The sequence below is a fragment of the Callithrix jacchus genome, chromosome 22 (assembly GCF_049354715.1).
Source record: "Callithrix jacchus isolate 240 chromosome 22, calJac240_pri, whole genome shotgun sequence".
NCBI lineage: Eukaryota > Metazoa > Chordata > Mammalia > Primates > Cebidae > Callithrix > Callithrix jacchus.
In genome coordinates, this window is record NC_133523.1 from 10113458 (window position 1) to 10132304 (window position 18847).

An 18847-nucleotide genomic window follows, 5' to 3' on the forward strand; every position below is an offset into this window, starting at 1 on the left:
CAAGTTCCTTTAACTCCCAGAAGTTTCTTATCATCCACCTTTTAAAGCCTACTTCAGATAATGGAACACAGTCTTTTTCCATCAGGGCTTGTTCCGTTACTGATGAGTCCTTTTCCATCAGGGCTTGTTCTGCTGCTGATGAGTCCTTTTCCATCAGGGCTTGTTCTGTTGCTGATGGGTTCTGATTTTGAGTATACTCGGCCTTCTTAGGCTGTTTTTTTCCCTTCATTGTAGATGAACCGCCTTTCTAATTAGTTTTCTGAGTCGACGTCCGACTTATTGATTCCCAGTGTTGGGATCCGAGCAACCCACTGTGGCAGCCTAAATGGCAGCGGTAAGACTGATGGTGCTCTTCTGCCCAGGAATCTCTGGTCTGGCTTCCTTCTTGAGTCCGCAACAAGCGGCTCTGACTTCCCGGAGCTCCAAACTCCGGTCAGTAGGGGAAGCAGTCCCGTTGGCTCTGCATGAAGAGCTGCTGCGCCGAGACGCCGGCAAAACCACTGCGGCGGCCACAAGTGTCGCGCTGGCGACCCGTGGGGCTCCTCCACTGGGAATCGGCTGATCGGTGAGTGACGAAAATTCATCTAAAAGTGTGGCGTCGTCTCGTTCTCTGAGCTTTCACTGGGAGCTACAATCCTGAGCTGTTAGTGGTCGGCCATCTTGGATCGATCCTTTGTTTTTTTTTTTTGAGACGGAATTCTGCTCTTGTTACCCAGGCTGGAGTGCAATGGCGCAATCTCGGCTCACCGCAACCTCCGCCTCCTGGGTTCAGGCAATTCTCCTGCCTCAGCCTCCTGAGTAGCTGGCATTACAGGCACGCGCCACCATGCCCAGCTAATTTTTTGTATTTTTAATAGAGACGCGGTTTCACTGTGTTGACCAGGATGGTCTCGATCTCTTGACCTCGTGATCCACCTGCCTCGGCCTCCCAAAGTGTTGGGATTACAAGCTTGAGCTACCGCGCCCGGCCGGGTTTCTGTCTTAGAAGAATTATTTTCTGCACTATACATCTCACTGTTGGGTTTATGGAAATCATCTTTTTTTGAGGCCCAGATCTGAAGGCAATGGGCCATTCTCATTCTCTCTCCTCTCTCTTTGTGATGGAGTTTAGCTCCATTGCCCTGGCTGGAGTGCGGTAGCACAATCTCGGCTGACTGCAACCTCCACCTCCTGTTTTCAAGTGATTCTCCTGTCTCAGCCTCCTGAGTAGGTGGGATTACAGGTGGGTGCCACCACACCCAGCTGATTTTTTATTTTTAGTAGAGATGGGGTTTCACCATGTTGGTCAGGCTGGTTTCAAACTCCTGACTTCATGATCTGCCCACCTTGGCCTCCAAAGTGCTGGGATTATAGACATGAGTCACTGAGCCTGGCCTTTTTTTTTTTTGAGACGGAGTTTCACAGTTGCCCAGGCTGGAGTACAATGGCATGATCTTGACTCACTGCAACCTCCACTTCCTGGGTTCAAGCAATTCTCCTGCCTCAGCCTCCAGAGTAGCTGGGATTGTAGGCACCCACCTGGCTAATTTTTGTATTTTTAGTAGAGACAGGGTTTCACCATGTTGGCCAGGCTGGTCTTGAACTGCTGACCTCCGGTGATCCGCCTCCCTCCATTTCCCAAAGTGCTAGGATTACAGGCGTGAGCCACCGTGCCTGACCCTATTGTTTCTGTTTTACAGGTGAAGAAAGTGAGGTGTAGATGGGTCTGGTAAACCTCACTGTTATTACCCAGACATCACCCAGGTAGTAGCAATGGAGTCATGTTTTAAACCCAGGTCCTCTGGGGCCAGGCATGGTGGCTACTCAGGAGGCTGAGGCAGCAGAATCGCTTGAACCCAAGAGGTGGAGGTTGCAGTGAGACAAGATTGCACCACTGCACTCCAGCCTGGGTGGCAGTGAGACTCCTCCTCAAAAAAAAAAGGTGGCAGGGCTGAAGTGGTGAGTCAGCTGAGCCCTGAAAAACGAGGAAGAGAAGGAGTGAGAGAAGCAGGGGTGAGGCCTGTTGGGGTTGAGAGACCCTGGGCTCTAGGATCTGACTTGGGGGATCGCATGTCGAATTGGAAGACTGCAAGGTTCTTTGAACTGACTGCACTATGGATTACACCATAGTTGAGCCATGGTGACCCCTGTGACCCACATGGACACCTCCAGATGCCCTCCTGGAGCCAGAAAGTCCAAGGTAACAGAAAACCTGCAAAAGGAGAATATCTAGCTCTTGTAGTGCCTGATAACCGACCTTTCGACATTCTGCCATTGTTCCCTCCTCAACCAATAAGCCAACCTTGTGACTTTCGCCTGTGACAACCCCTCCCCCCAGCTTGCGAAAACCACCCTGACCTGTAACTTTCCACTGCCTACCTCAAACTTATAAAACCAGCTCCTGTCCTACCACCCTCTTCGGACTCTCTTTTCCAACTCAGCCTGCTCACACCTGAGTGAATAAACAGCCTTGTTGCTCACACAAAGCCTGTTTAGGTGGTCTCTTTATTCAGAGCATGCTTAAAAGAGACCAAGTATATTAAAAACAGACAAAACGCCGGGTTTGGTGGCTCACACCTATAATCGCAGCACTTTGGGAAACCAAGGGGCGGATCACCTGAGGTCAGGTGTTCAAGTCCAGCCTGTCCAACATGGTGAAACCCCATTTCTACTAAAAAATGCAAAAAATTAGTCGGGTGTTGTGGCAGGCGCCTGTAATCCCAGCTACTTGGGAGGCTGAGGCAGGAGAATTGCTTGAATCTGTGAAGTGTAGGTTGCAGTGAGCCGAGATCACCACTGCACTGCAGCCTGCCTGACAGAGCAAGACTTCGTCTCAAAAACAAACAAAACAAAATAAAAACACAGAGCGGAGACCAAGAGGCTCAGGGCCTTCAGTCTCACAGGGTTTCTTTTCCTCACTGCCGGCATGTCTGCACTCAAACGTGTTCTCTGCAATGACTGCTTCTCTGGCTGCCCTATTTAAAATGTCCACGATCCTCCCAGTCTCCACCTTACACTATTTTTTTTTTTTTTTTGAGACGGAGTTTCATTCTTATTGCCAAGGCTGGAGTGCAATGGCGCGATCTCGGCTCACTACCACCTCTACGTCCCGGGTTCAAGCGATTCTCCTGCCTCAGCCTCCTGAGTAGCTGGAATTTCAGTCGTGTGCCACCACGCCCCGCTAATTTTTGTATTTTTAGTAGAGACAGTGTTTTGTTATATTGGCCAGGGTGGTCTCGAACTCCTGACCTCAGGTGATCTGCCCCCGACAGCCTCCTAAAGTGCTGGGATTACAGGCATGAGCCACCAAGTTTGACCTCTCACACTGCCCTATTTCGCTCATTAATCTTGCTTCTTGTCCTCCTCCCCAACTAGACCGTGGGCTCCACGACGGCTTGGACACAGCAGCAGATCAATCAACATTTGCTAAGCTAATTAATGGCACTAGGGAGGTTTTGCAGAGAAGGCGACCACGGTCGGGCCCCACCCGGCCTCGCCAAACAGGCCCCGCCGCCCCGGCCAGGGATCAAAGCGGTTCCCCCTTGGCCCGCGGGAAACCACTGCCCGGTCTAGGCCCAGCTCGCCCATCCTACGGTTCAAGTTCCTATTTTCGAGTCTCAGGGACCTCCCTTCCCCACGGACCCCACTGCCACCGGACTCCCTTCCCCCAATTAGCCCGCCAGAGCCCTCGCCGCCACCGCAGTGACGCCCGCTGTGCGCATGCTCTGGGGCGATAGGACGCGCGGCGTGCAGAGGGCAAAGCTACCCGTGCGCAGGCGCGGGGCTATAGCGGCCCCAGTGGGGCGGTGCGTCGGGCGCTCGTGCTTCCTCCTGGACGCGCCCACCTCTGTCAGCCTAGGGGCGGGAGCGCACGCGCGCAGGGAGCGGAAGGGCGGACTGGCGCGCGCACGAGGCCGGGCGGGCGGCGGAAGCTGGAGAGGCCGTCCGCGGAGCTGGGGGAAGGGGAGCCAGCGAGAGCGCGCGCAGCGGGGGCGCGGGCGGCGCGCGCGTGTGTCTGAAGGGGGGGCGGTGGCCGAGGCGGGTGCGCGCGTGAGGCTTCCCCTCGCTTGGCGGCGGTGGCGGCGGCTTCTTTGTTTCGTGAGGGGACGCGAGACGCTCACTCTGCCCCCGGCCCCGCGCGGAGGGGCGGGGGCGGCGCCGGGAAGGCGACGGCGCCTGCCGCTCCCGGTAAGGAACGCGGGCCGCGGGGGCAGCGCGGCGCGGGGCTGGGGAGGGCGGTTTGAATGGAGCCGGGCGCTGAGGGGGGAGGGGGCGACCGGCGCGCCCGGTGCGGGGCCAGGGTACGGCGGCGCCCGAGGATCAAGAAGCCCGGCCGGCAGCCGCGCGCGTGGGGAAGGCCACAGCATCGCGAGGCCGCGGCAGGGACGGTCCCCGCGGAGCGGCGGGCGGGTGGGGGACCCGGGCCGCGTGGAGGCCGCGCGATCCCCTCCGCGCGCGCTCTCGCCGGGGTCGCGGGACAAAGCTCGCCCTTCTCGTCCGGCACCCCCACAGTCGCCCTCCCAATTTCAGCGCTTGCAACAATAGGCAGGCGTTGGGGCTTTTCTGGCTGCGTGGTAACGGGTCAGACCCTAATGTTGCCTTTTTGGCGAAGCTGCGATTGGGGCTCAGTAGCCAAACCTCCAGATAACGTCCGGCGTCGACCGGACACGGGCATTGGCGACCCCCTTGGGCTAGCCGACCTCAAATTGTCTTAAAAACGCGTCATTCCAGATTTTCAAGGAAAGGTAAAGGACTCCTCCAATCCCTTGGAATTAGTGACTTCAGAATGTTTGCCCGAATTGGGGTTGGGGAAGTTTGGGGATGGGGTCGGCTGCAAGTAGGGGACCGCGGAGGAAATCGTTTGCTGTATAAAAGCAGTGCTTAGGTTTTGCATCCTTTTTACTGCTTCCCAATTGGTTTTTAAGGTGAAGGCTTTTTTCTTTTTCTTTTTTTTTTTTTTCCTTCCAACGTGGACTTTTTAGGCGAGTGTTTTGTCCCTGTCTTGAAGACACCAGTCTTGATTTTTTTTCTTTTGGTCAGTGACTCCTTGGGGAAAGTGCAAAGTGAGTAAGTGGAAAAGACACTTCGCAAGAATTTGAAACAAGTTTTCAGTTTGGATTGATAGGGTGCATTCAAGTTTGATTCCTGGTGCTGTCAGTCACTTAGCACACTGTCACTTTAGGGAAGTGGCTTAACCTCGCTGAACCTCTTAGTTTTCCTCCTTTGTGAAAGGGGGTAACCTCACAAATGGAATTGGTGAACGCCTGTGAAATGGTTCCTGGCAAGTGGGAAGCGATATTGTTACTGTTTGGTCCAGTGTCCCTTATTGTTCAGCAAATACTTGTTGAGGCCCTACCGAGTGTTGGATGGTCGGGGGTTGGCTCCTGGAGTCTCTGCAGTCTTGGAGGGTAGCAGGTGGTAAATGCGGGAAGAAACCCTCCTGGCCTGTCATTTAATGCTTATAACTTGCACTGTGAGAGGGATGCAGCAGACATGCAGGGAATGAGTGGTAGCTGGAGATCATGGGGGCTGCCTGGAAGAGGGGGCCTCAAAATCAGGGAGGATAATAGGATTTTTTTTTTGAGATGGAATCTCGCCTGTTCCCCAGGCTGGAGTGCACTGTCCCAATCTTGGCTTACTGCAGCCTCTGCCTTCCGCGTTCAAGTGATTCTCCTGCCTCAGCCTCCCAAGTAGCTGGGACTACAGGCGCCCATCACCATGACTGGCTAATTTTTTAAATTTTGTATTTTTAGTAGAGATGGGGTTCCCCCGTTTTGGCCAGGCTGATCTCACACCCCTGACCTCAGGTGATCCACCCATCTCTGCCTCCCAAAGTGCTGGGATTAATATGTGAGCCACCTCACCCGACCAGGACTGTGTTTTGACTTTCCCTGGCCACCTTGGGCTAGCCATTGTTCCCCTCAGTTACGCTCACACATCACCTTGGTCCTTTCTCCTGTAGCTGTCACCACCAGCACGGTGAGAGCTGGGACTGTGTCTACCTTGCTAGCCCCAGAGTACCCTGGGCCTGATGCATAGCAGGTCTTTAGTGAATATCTGTGGATTGAAGGAGAGGGTCCTGTGGAAGATCGTGTGAGCATTTTTGTTCAAGGCCTGGTACAGGATCGGGTGCAGTGGCTTTGGGCAGTCCCAGCACTTTGGGAGGCTGACGTGGGAGAATTGCTTGAGACCAGGAGTTTGAGACTAACCTGGGCAACATAGAGAGACCTCATCTCTCCAAAAAATACAGAAATTAGCTGAGTGTGGTGACAGGCACTGGTGGTTCCAGCTACTTAGGAGGCAGGGGTGGGAGGATTGCTTGAGCCAGAGAGGTAGTGAGCCAGAGGCTGCAGTGAGCCATTCTTGGGTTCCTGCATTCCAGCCTGGGCGCCAGAGTAAGACTGTCTTAAAAAGAAAAGAAAAGAAAAAGCCTGGTACAGGACTGGGGATGGATTATAAGGGGTTCACGTTAGTTGTTTGTTTTTGAATTTTCCAAGTCATTGTTTTCCCAAACCTCAGTTGTCCTCCTCTCCCCTATGATAGCGATAAGGAGTGCTTATTCTGTAATCTGACCTCCTGAATTCACACCCGGTTCTCTAAATCCTAGCTTAACCTCAAGCGAGGTGCTTAGTACTAGGGCCCCCCACTTGTGAAACAGGTAGGACGAGGATGCCTGAAACTTCACAGGCTTCTTCTGAGGGTTGAATGAGGTCACCGTGGGAAGCTGCTAACACACTGGGCACATGATGCATAGTGTGCACTTGATTTTTTTTTTTTTGTGTGTGACGGAGTCTCAGTCTGTTGCCCAGGCTGGAGTACAGTGGCATGATCTTGGCTTACTACAACCTCTACCTCCCGGGGTTTAAGCAATTCTCCTGCCTCAGCCTCCTGAGTAGCTGGGGCTACAGGCACGTGCCACCATGCCCAGGTAATTTTTTGTATTTTTGATAGAGACGGGGTTTCACTGTGTTAGCCAGGATGGTCTCAATCTCCTAACCTCATGATCTGCCGGCCTCGGCCTTCCAGAGTGCTGGGATTACATGCATGAGCCACTGCACCCGGGCTTCTTTTTTTTTCCTGTGAACTGGAGTCTCTCTGTGTCCACCAGGCTGGAATGCAGTACCCCTGTGGTCCCAAGCTCCTTGAGGGCAGGAGGTCCAGGCTGCAGTGAGCCATGATTGAACCACTGCACTCCAGCCTGGGTGACGAAGTGAGACCCTCTCTAAAAAATGAAAATTAATGCGTGCATAGTTAGGAAAGTAATAAATGGTTTTCATGGGACACCTAAAATTGTTTTGTGTTCAGCCCTTTAGGAGACGTAAATGTTGATCATGTAGGCTTTTAAGCAGGGGACGTGATGTCATCAGAATTGTGATAGAGGGCGGTGCAGTGGTCTCCAAACTTTCTGTCAGTGAGGAGCACCCAAACATGTTTGTATTTATTTACAATGTATTTGCATAACGGCTGGGGGCAGTGGTCACTCCTGTAATCCCAGCACTTTGGGAGGCCGAGGCGGGCGGATCAGGAGGTCAAGAGATTGAGACCATCCTGGCTAACATGGTGAAACCCCGTCTCTACTAAAAATAGAAAAATTTGCTGGGTGTGGTGGCATGCGCCTGTAGTCCCAGCTACTAGGGAGGCTGAGGCAGGAGAATTGCTTGAACCCGGGAGGCGGAGGTTGCAGTGAGCCCAGATCACGCCACTGCACTCCAGCTTGGCACCTGGCAACAAAGTGAGACTCTGTCTCAAAAAACAAAACAAAACAATTTATTTGCCTTCCTTTGCTTCTCCTTGGGGACCCTCAAAGCACCAGGAGATAATCTTAGATCAAATCCATGTCTTGGTTGTTTGTGGAAAGTAGGAGCATGGGAAAGACGGGTTTAGAGCAGATGTCTGGTGGAACTTTTTTTCGAGATGGATTATCCTCTTGTTTCCCAGGCTGGAGTGCCATGGTGTGATCTCGGCTCACTGCAACCTATGCCGCCTGAGTTCAGGCGATTCTCGTTACTTAGCCTCCTCAGTAGCTGGGATCACAGGCGTGTGCTGTCATACCCAGCTAATTTTTGTATTTTTAGTAGAGATGGGGTTTCACCATGTTGAGCAGGCTGTTCTCAAACTCCTGACCTCATCCGATCCATCCGGCTCAGCCTCCCAAAGTGCTGGGTTTACAGGCGGGAGCCACCTCGCCCGGTCTCTTTTTTTTTTTTTTTGAGACAAAGTCATTCTGTTGCCCAGGCTGGAGTGCAGCTCACTGCAACTTCCACCTCCTGGATTCAAGCAATTCTGCCTCAGCCTCCCGAGTAGCTGGGACTACAGGCGCGTGTCACCATGCCCAGCTAATTTTTGTATTTTTAGTAGAGACGGGGTTTCACCTTGTTGACCAGGATGGTCTCGATCTCTTGAGCTTGTGATCCACCCGCCTCGGCCTCCCAAAGTGCTGGGATTATAGGCGTGAGCCACCACGCCCGGCCCAATGTATTTTTAGTAGAGACGAGATTTCACCATGTTGGTCAGGCTGCTCTCGAACTCCTGGCCTCCTGTGATCTGCCCATCTCAGCCTCTCAAAGTGCTGGGATTATAGACGTGAGCTACTTCACCCTGCCAGCCTGGTGGAACTTTCTATCAGTGAGGAAACCGAGGCCTAGGGTTATTTTCTTTCTGCAAGGGCTCTTAAATCAGCTTCCTGGAGTTGACTCCTGGGTTTGCCTTTTTGCATCCCTCAGTCATCAGGGCTGCCATGGCACAGAGGAACCCATTCATGGTTCCTATAGACAGAACACAATGTGAATTGCACCTCCTGGAGTTGTGCAAGAGATGACTCTTCCCCTTTTATGTGGCGAACAAGCGTGCATTGAGTGCCTGCCATGTGGCAGATATTGCTGGGGAGCTGGGGATTCTGTGGGGAATGGGCAGACAAGGGTCCTGTTCTCAGTAGCTCACATCCCACTCTTAATTTGCAAAGGGGACAGTGCTAGTATCCAGCTTGTGGGATTGCTGCAAGAGCTCAACAACCCGGGACAGATGCGAAGTGCTTACAGTGGTGCCTGACACGTCGTGCTCCAGAGTTGTTAGCTATCATCGTTTATCAGGATTCCTGAGACAGCCTGGTGGACAACATAGTTAATACGTATTTTCCTCTTGTAATAAGTTCTATGTGTTTCAAAGTGGTAGCAAAGGAATCAGCTCCTGCATTTTGTCCTTAATGGTCGCACATTGCTTAACAACAGGGATGCATTCGGAGAAACGCGTTGTGAGATGATGTTGTGGTTGTGTGAAGATCATAGAATGTGCTTACACACATGTAGATGTGGAGCCTAGTCCATGTGTAGGCTTTGTGGGATAGCCTCTTGCTCCCAGGCTGTAAACCTATACAGCATGTCACCATACCGACTGTAGGCGATCATGACCCGATGGTGAGTATTTGTGTATCTAAGTATATCTAAACATAGAAAACGTATGGGAAAAACACAGTGTTTTTTTTTGAGACAGAGTCTCATTCTATCGCCCAGGCTGGAGTGCAGCAGTGCGATCTCAGCTCACTGTAACCTCTGTCGCCAGGTTCAAGCAATTCTCCTGCCTAAGCCTCCGGTGCCTGCCACTGTACCTGGCTATTTTTTTTTAAATTTATTTTATTTCTTTATTTTTAGTAGAGACAGGGTTTCACCATCTTGACTGGGCTAGTTTTGAACTTCTTGACCTCGTGATCCACCCGCCTCGGCCTCCCAAAGTGCTGGGATTACAGCCATGAGCCACTGCACCCAGCCGAAAAATAAAGTATTACGATCTTTAAAATTTTTTTCTAATTAGTCAATTCAAGGAGGAAGATAAAATATAATGGGACTATTGTATATTTGGTCCGTCATTAACTAAAATGTTATGTGGTGAAAAAAACCATGCTTTGAAATTTCACCATAAGGCACTGGAAAGGGGACAGTGTGCTTAGTGGTGTGGGTTAATGGGTTTTTTAAAATATCAAATGTTCAAGGGAGTGCAGTGGCTCATGCCTGTAATCCCCATACTTTGTGAGGCTGAGCAGGGTGAATGGCTTGATTCCAGGAGTCCAAGGCCAGCTTGGGCAGCATGGTGAAGCCCCATTTCTATAAAAAATTTAAAAATTAGCCAGGTTTGATGTTGCACGCCTGTAGTCCCAGCTACTTGGGAGGTTGAGGTGATCAAACCCAGGAGGTGGAGGCTGCAGTAGGCTGTGATCGCACCACTGCACTCCAGCCTGGGTGACTGAACAAGACCCTATCTTTAAAAAGCAGGGAGGGTGGGAAGGACAACAACTGCTGGAATGCTGGGGGAACGTTATGAGAAGGAACGGGTCAGAATCAAGTCTGAGGCTGAATCGAGCTTCAGTTGCTGCCAGCCTCATAGGTGTCATCCCGAAGGAGACATACCGGGCTCATTAGTATGCCCAGTGATATCTTGATTAAAGTTTTCTGTTAACTGCTTCCCAAGGACATTAATTTTTCAGAAATTGATTAATTTTAATTAATTTCTGAAAAATTCATTAAATTTTCAGGAATTGACAGGCATGTGAATTGTGGCCCCAACTCTTCTTCATATATGAAAAAGGGCCTGGATGGAAGTGCTAAGTGTAGCTGGGTTTGCTGGGAGATAGAACGTTACAGGACAGAGAGAAGGGATGCATCGATTTCCCTCCAATTCCCTTGGGGAAGGAGGCTTTCTTTAGAAAACAGGTAAATGAGGCCGGGCGGGGTGGCTCAAGCCTGTAATCCCAGCACTTTGGGAAGCCGAGGCGGGTGGATCACGAGGTCAAGAGATCGAGACCATCCTGGTCAACATGGCGAAACCCCATCTCTACTAAAAATACAAAAAATTAGCTGGGCATGGTGGTTCGTGCCTGTAATCCCAGCTACTATGGAGGCTGAGGCAGGAGAATTGCCTGAACCCAGGAGGCGGAGGTTGCAGTGAGCTGAGATCGCGCCATTGCACTCCAGCCTGGGTAACAAGAGCGAAACTCTGTCTCAAAAAAAAAAAAAAGAAAGAAAAAAGAAAACAGGTAAATGTTCGCAGGGTGTAAACCAGTCCTGGCCCCTTTCAAATGTTTCTTAAGCCCCAGACTGGTTTCCATAGCTTTGCTTATTAAAGGAGTATAGCTTCATTTGTGTATGTAGACACTGGTCACTGGGAACCATTTTGCGCTGTGTGCAGCCAGCTGTGCATGTGATAGAGGAGCATGGGCCCTATTTTTAATAGTGGTAGACTTTAAAATGGTTCTTTGAGGTGGGTTTTTTTTTTCTTTCTTTTTTTTTCAAGACAGGGTTTCACCATGTTGGTCAGGCTGGTCTCAAACTCCTAACCTCAGGTGATCTGCCCGCCTCAGCCTCTCAAAGTGTTGGGATTACAGGTGTGAGCCACTGTGTCCGGCCACTTCTTATTTTTTTAGGGATGACGACTCGCTGTGTTGCCCAGGCTGGTCTTGAACTCCTGGAGTCAAGGGATCCTCCGGTCTCCACCTCCTGACTAGCTGTGATTACAGGCATGATCCACTGTGCTAGCTCTTGGGGGATGTTTAAGTTCTCTCTTTGAAGCTGGCAAGTCACGCCCCACTGGCTCAGGAAGCAGGTGGCTGATGAGACGGTTGCTGCTCACCTGTTCCAGTGGGAGACTTAAAGGGGAGGATGTGCTGCATGCGACCCTGGCTCGTCCCGAAAGTCCCAGTAAAGGGGCACAGTGGATGTCCCACTGTGCCCAGGGAGCTGAAACTGGCCCTGTGATGATCAAATGTGATTGTGGACAGCCCAGACTGGCTGGGCACCTGACGGTCTTGCCTGCCTCCTAGAGGCATCTCCTGGGTGCTCCTACCTGTGGGAGGCTCTTCTTGCCCTTCCTCTTGGCTCTACCCTTCCCCGACCTTCAAGGTTTTCATCCTATTCCTTTTGATCCTCGACCTGAATCACTTACTCAGGCCCTGGAGTCAGAGACTTGAGGCAGGACTCTACTTTGCATGACTAACCTCTCTGAAGTCAGAATTCCGTTTTCCTCCCAGAATGTCCCTGGCCTCCCCACAAACCCTGGGCGCCAGGGGCTGAACCCCAGCCCTGCTTGGCTTTGCCAAGTCTTGCTCTGGGGCTCTAGGGCTTGGTCAGCCTTGAGGAAGGGGGCCTTTTTAATGTTTATTAAAAATTTTTGTTTTATGTTTTGCTTTCTTTTTTTTTTTTTTTGAGACGGAGTTTCACTTTTGTTACCCAGGCTGGAGTGCAATGGCGCGATCTCGGCTCACCGCAACCTCTGCCTTGTGGGTTCAAGCAATTCTCCTGCCTCAGCCTCCCGAGTAGCTGGGACTGTAGGCGTGCACCACCATGCCCAGCTAATTTTTTGTATTTTTAGTAGAGACGGGGTTTCATCTTGTTGACCAGGATGGTCTCGATCTCTTGACCTCGCGATCCACCCGCCTCAGCCTCCCAAAGTGCTGGGATTATAGGCATGAGCCAGTGCGCCTGGCCTTGTTTTGCTTTCTTAGAGATGGAGGTCTCACTATCTCCCAGGCTGGTCTTGAACCTCTTGGCTCAAGTAATCTGCCTACTTTAGCCTCCCAGAGTGCTGGGATTATGGGCGCGAACCACTGTGCCTGGCCCCCTTTTTATATTTCTTTCTTTCTTCCTTTCTTTTTTTTTTGAAACGGAGTTTCACTCTTGTTGCCCAGGCTGGAGTGCAGTGGCGCGGCCTCACTGCAACCTCTGCCTCCTGGGTTCAAGCGATTCTTCTGCCTCTGCTCCCGAGTAGCTGGGATTACAGGCATTCACCACCACGCCTGGCCAACTTTGTATTTTCCACTTGGTCAGGCTGGTCTTGAACTCCGGACCTCAGGTGATCCACCTGCATTGACCTCCCAGAGTGTTGGGATTACAGGCCTGAGCCACAGTGCCCAGTCTCCTTTTTATATTCTAAAAGCATGTACCAGCCAAGACCCTGCTGGTCACCTTGATCATCCTTGACTCTTCTCTTGCCCTCACCCTCATCCATTTCATCAGCATGTCCAGAGAAATTAGTCATTATCAGACCATGCACACCCATGCCTGGAGCCTTCCAGCAGTTCCCCACTGTACTAGATGCTCCTAGAACCTCTTCACTGTGGCCCTCAAGGCCTGTGACTTCTCCCCTAAACCCCACCTGTGGCAGCATCTACTTACCCTCTGAGGTATGATATGGAGTATTTGGTCTTTGTGCCACGTGTTGTAGGAGTGATAGGCGTATCTTTTTTTTTTTAATTGAGATGGAGTCTCATAGCCCAGGGTGCCAGGGTGGAGTGCAGTGGTGAGATCTTGGCTCACTGCAACCTCTGCCTCCCGGGTCCCAGTTCAAGCAATTCTCCTACTTCAGCCTCCCAAGTAGCTGGGATTACAGGCATGAGCTACCACACCCACCTAATTTTTGTATTTTTTAGTAGAGACGGGGTTTCACCATGTTGGCCAGCCTGGTCTTGAACGCCTGACCTTGTGATCTGCCCGCCTCAGCCTCCCAAAGTGCTGGGATTACAGGTGTGAGCCACTGCACTGGGCCTTTTTTTTTTTGAGATGGAGTTTCTGTCTTGTTGCCCAGGCTGGAGTGCAGTGGTGTGATCTTGGCTCACCACAACCTCTGCCTCCCAGATTCAAGCAATTCTCCTGCCTCAGCCTCCTGAATAGCTGGGATTACAGGCATGTACCACTATGCCCAGCTAATTTTGTATTTTTAGTAGAGATGGGGTTTCTCCGTGTTAGTCAGGCTGGTTTCAAACTCCCAACCTCAGGTGATCTGCCAACCTTGGCCTCCAAAAGTGCTGGGATTACAGGTGTGAGCCACCACGCCCAGCTTTTTTTTTTTTTTTTTAAAGACTCATTCTTGCTCTTGTCTGCTAGACTGGAGCACAATGGCGTGATCACTCCTTCCCAGGCTGAAGCAATTCTCCTGTCTCAGCCTCCTGAATAGCTGGGATTACAGGTGCCTGCCACCATGCCTGGCTAATTTTTGTATTTTTAGTAGAGGGGATTGGCCATGCTGGTCTCAAACTCCTGACCTCAGGTGATCCACCTGCCTCAGCCTCCCAAAGTGATGTGATTACGGGCCTAAGCCCCCATTGCCTGGCCCCACAGGTGTATCTTCTAAAATTCATAATGTGCCCCTTTTGATCACAGATGAGTTCTACGCTTGTGAGGTGATTTAGAGTGGGGCCCCCAGACAGCCCAGGATGGGGCTGGTCACCAGAAAGACTTAAGTGGTTAGAGGGTGGTGTATGCAGAAGGGACGTTGAAGCTCTGTGTGCTGCCTTCTGCCCCAGTACCCTGCCCTCTGCATCTGTCCCATCTGGTAGACCCTGACTCGTATCCCTTATAGTAAGCCATTAATGGGAAGGGAAGTGCCTGCCTTAGTTCTGTGAGCTGCTTTAGCAAGTCAGTCAAACCAAAGAGGGGGTTGTGGGAATTCCTGATTTATAGCTGGCTGGGCAGAAGTACTGGAGGCTGGGATGTGCACATGGCGTTTGCAGTGGGAGCAGTCTTGTGAGACAGAGCTCTTCTTTTGCCTTTAGAGACAGAGTCTCACTCTCTCACCCAGGTCGGGAGTGCAGTGGTGCAGTCATAGCTCACTGCAGCCTCCACCTCCTGGACTCATGCCATCCTCCCCAGTAGCTAGGATTATGGTGTGCACTACTGCCAGGCTTAGCTAAGTTTTACATTTTTTGTAGAGACGGGTGCTATGCTTCCGAGGCTGCTTTCAAACTCTTGGCTTCAGGTAATACTCCCACCTTGGCCTCCCCTAAAGTGCTATGGTTAGAGATGTGAGCCCACTGAGCCTGGCCAATAACGTTCTTAACGTACGGGAGATAGAGTCTGGATTGAGTTAAGTTGTCGGACACCCAGCTGGTGTTGGGAGACTTGGAGAATTGCTTGGGAAAGACCCATGCATCTGGTCACAGAAGTGCCCTCTGTTGTGAGAGTATAGTAGAAGAAAACTGGTTTTCTCTGAGTTGGTGTCAAAAGTGCTGTGTGAGAGTGTAGAGAAACGGAGTGTGTTTTCCCACCATCCCTGCTCTAGTCACACTGGCTGACTTGGTGTACCTTGGAATATGCCAAGCCCAATTCTACCCCAGGGCCTTTGCCCTTGCTATTCCTCTGTGGTAAACAACCACATGGTGCCTGTGTCACTGCAGATCTCTGTTCAGATGTCTCCATCACCGAGATGGTCCCAGGCCATGCCTCTCATCTGTTAACCCTGTGAACTCTGCTTCATTTGTTTTTTTAAATTTATTTTATTTTTTTTTTTTGAGACGGAGTTTCGCTCTTGTTACCCTGGCTGGAGTGCAATGGCACAATCTCGGTTCACCGTAACCTCCGCCTTCTGGGTTCAAGCAATTCTCCTACCTCAGCCTCCCGAGTAGCTGGGACTACAGGCTACGCCACCATGGCCAGCTAAGTTTTGTATTTTTCGTAGAGATGGGGTTTCACCATGTTGACCAGGATGGTCTCGATCTCTTGACCTCGTGATCCACCCGTCTCGGCCTCTCAAAGTGCTGGGATTACAGGTGTGAGCCACCGCGTCCGGCCGGCTTGATTTGTTTTATAGCACTTCCACCTTCTACGTGACATTCTGTCTTTCTTTTTTTGAGCCGGAGTTTCGCTCGTTACCCAGGCTGGAGTGCAATGGCACAATCTCGTCTCACCTCAACCTCCGCCTCCTGGGTTCAGGTAATTCTCCCGCCTCAGCCTCCTGAGTAGCTGGGATTACAGGTACGCGCCACCATGCCCAGCTAATTTTTTGTATTTTTAGTAGAGACGGGGTTTCACCATGTTGACCAGGATGGTCTTGATCTCTTGACCTCGTGATCCACTTGTCTCGGCCTTCCAAAGTGCTGGGATTACAGGCTTGAGCCACCATGCCCAGCCTTTTTTTCTTTAAAACAGAGTCTTGGGCCAGGTGCAGGGGTACACGCCTATAATCCCAGCACTTTGATCACGAGGTCAAGAGATCAAGACCATCCTCGTCAACAAGGTGAAACACCGTCTCTACTAAAAATACAAAACTTAGCTGGGCATGGTGGCACAGCCACCATGGGGCAGGAGAATTGCTTGAACCCAGAGGCGGAGGTTGTGGTGAGCCCAGATAGTGCCATTGCATTCCAGTCTGGGTAACAACAGTGAAACTCCATCTCAAAAACAAACAAAAAAAAAAAAACAGAGTCTTGCTCTGTCACCCAGTGGTGGGTGCAGTGGTGCAATCATAGCTTATAGCAGCCTCGACCTCCTGGGCTCAAAGAATCCTCCCACCTCAGCCTCCCAAGTAGCTGGGACTACAGCTGCATGCCAGCTAATTTTTGTAGTTTTAGTAGAGACAGGGTTTTGCCATGTTGCCCAGGCTGGTGTCGAATTCTTGGCCTCAGGTGATTCACCTGCTTCAGCTTCCCAAAGTGCTGGGATTACAGGCGTGAGCCACCGTGCTCACCCTGAATACTTTATTTTTTTGCGGGGGGACGGAGTTTTGTTCTTGTGGTTCAGGCTGGAGTCCAATGATGTGATGATCTTGGCTCACTGAAACTTCAGCCTCCTACATTCAGGCGATCCTGCTGCCTCTCAGCCTCCTGAGTAGCTAGGATTATAGGTGCCCACCAAGCATGCCTGGCTAATTTTTGTATTTTAGTAGAGATGGGGTTTTTTTTTTTTTTTTTTTTTTTAATGAAGTGGAATCTTGCTCTGTTGCCCAGGTTGGAGTGCAATGGTACAATCTCTGCTCACTACAACCTCTGCCTCCTGGTTTCAAGTGATTTTCCTGCTTCAGTGTCCCAAGTAGCTGGGACTACAGGTGGGCGCCATCATGCTTGGCTAATATTTTGTATTTTCAGGAAAGATGGCGTTTCACCAGGTTTGTCAGGCTGGTCTTGAACTCCTGAGTTCATGATCCACCTGCCTTGGCCTCCCAACATGCTGGGATTACAGGCGTGAGCCACTGCGCTTGGCCAAGATAGGGTTTCCCATGTTGGCCAGACTGGTCTCGAATTCCTGACTTCAGGCGATCCACCCGCCTTGGCCTCCCACAGTGCTAGGATTACAGGCTTGAGCCACCACCCCCGGCCCCAACACTTCTACTTTCTATGTGACATTCTATTGTATATGTTTTTGTCACTCTGCTGTATGCTCTACCAGGAAGGAACTATGTTGTTCTCTGCCAGATGCTCAGCATTTGGAGACTCTTTGGTGAAGTCAGCGCTGTTGGTATTTGGGGGCAGACATCAGTAAGTCCTAGCTGTGGCAGTGGGGAGGGCCTGTCATGAGTGACACTGGGCAGGTATGGATTCTGCATCTCCCTGCCCGCTATTGGCCTTTGCGTGCCCGTCATGGGGATCCTCTTGCCGTCTCCACACAGTGTCACTCATCATGATCAGTGTTGCATATATAGCTGATAACACAGCAGACCCGGTGGTGGCGCAGGACATCCATCCAGTAGGCCTTGGCCAGCCTAAAAGAAAGAATGGGGCTACTGGTGTTCCAGAGGGAGCATGGGTCAGGACGACTTGTGACACTTGGTGCAGTTACTTGATGTTGTGTGTTTCTTGTGGGTCACATTGTTACCACATAGTTGTGGTCAGAAGAGCTTGAAAAACATCCGTCTAATGGATAGGATAGCATTTGCAGGCTTGTAGTGTAGACACCACAGGTCCCAGAGGGGTTAGAGGGCACTCCCTTAAGGCAGAGAACTGTCCTGGATGCCTTTAGGTTATTTGGGTAGGTGCTTTTAAGTGGTTTTCAAGTGAATGAAAATAAAAAGGGTGGAAATTTAGCCAATAAAATGATACATAATTTCCATTACTAAGAGTAATACTTTGTAACAATTTGGCACTTGAGCCTTATAGGTGGAACTGAGAAGACATTGTAACTTTTCACCATAATATGATTTGGTTTCTGAAATGTATTGCCTTTTAAATGTAGGGCAGGGCTTTGCTCCTTAATTATATTCCAAGTAAAGTGGCCACAGGGCAGTCAGCTTTAGAGAAGTGCAGTTGCTGTGAGGAGTAACGCATTTCTATCCCACCGCATATGTAGTTTTGGGGTTCACAGATGAGTGCCCTGCACCGTCAGGTCAGATGGAGAAGGTTTTCTTATAGACGGTTGAGGAGAACATTTTGTTTTGTAGTTCTCACATAGTAAATGGGGCTGGCTCTGCAGAAGCCATCCTGCCCATTGCAGCTGATCCACCAAGACCGACCCCACCGTAGTCTGATTCTCATGTTATATCTGCTGCTGAAATGTGTCCATGAACAAGTTTCCCCAAGCCCCCAAAAACAAAATAGCAGATATCCTATTAGGGGCCAAATGTAAATACAATGCTCGTTTCTCAGGCAAGATGGAAAAAAACCACCATAATTCCAATAAACAGATTTCGAAGGGATACCATCAGCTTAGCAACCTGCCCTGCCTGGGGCTGGTCACTGCAGTGCTTTTGATTCATAAGACACAAGCTAGGGGTGGCATGAAAGAAGAGACCAGACCTCTTCTGTTCCTCAAGTAGTCTGATTCCACATTGGAACGTCAACAGATGTTTCTATTTTAGTGATAATTTTGATGAAGGTGAAAGTAATGAGAATACAGTAGTCCTGACATCCTTTGATCTTTCTCTTGTTTCCACAAAGACACTTCCTGGGCATCTCTTGTGAGTATTTATTTCATGGGTATTTTTCCGATTTAGGCTTTTTTTTTCTTACAAGTTTTTCTTTAAAAATCTGGTTGTAAAAAGTAATAGATGGCTGTTGTAAAAAATAAAAACAAAAAGCACCAGACATCTGTGATGTGGAAAGTGTAAGTTCCTCGTCACATGCCATCAGAGAGAGCTACTGGGTGTGCTGACAGCGGCTTGGTGCATGTTTTCTTTG

At 50.5% G+C, this 18847-nt stretch overlaps 1 protein-coding gene across 19 annotated transcripts in view; it reads left to right on the forward strand.

Annotated features, from left to right (window-relative positions):
* The first annotated feature begins 3889 nt into the window (after positions 1 to 3889).
* Positions 3890 to 18847, forward strand: part of SMARCA4 (SWI/SNF related BAF chromatin remodeling complex subunit ATPase 4) — a 100305-nt gene continuing 85347 nt past the window's right edge. For all 19 annotated transcript variants that reach the window (XM_078360570.1, XM_078360571.1, XM_035285434.3 and 16 more), the window contains exon 1: positions 3890 to 4167. The gene's annotated coding sequence lies outside the window, so the exon portion shown is untranslated. The remainder of the gene's footprint in view (positions 4168 to 18847) is intronic.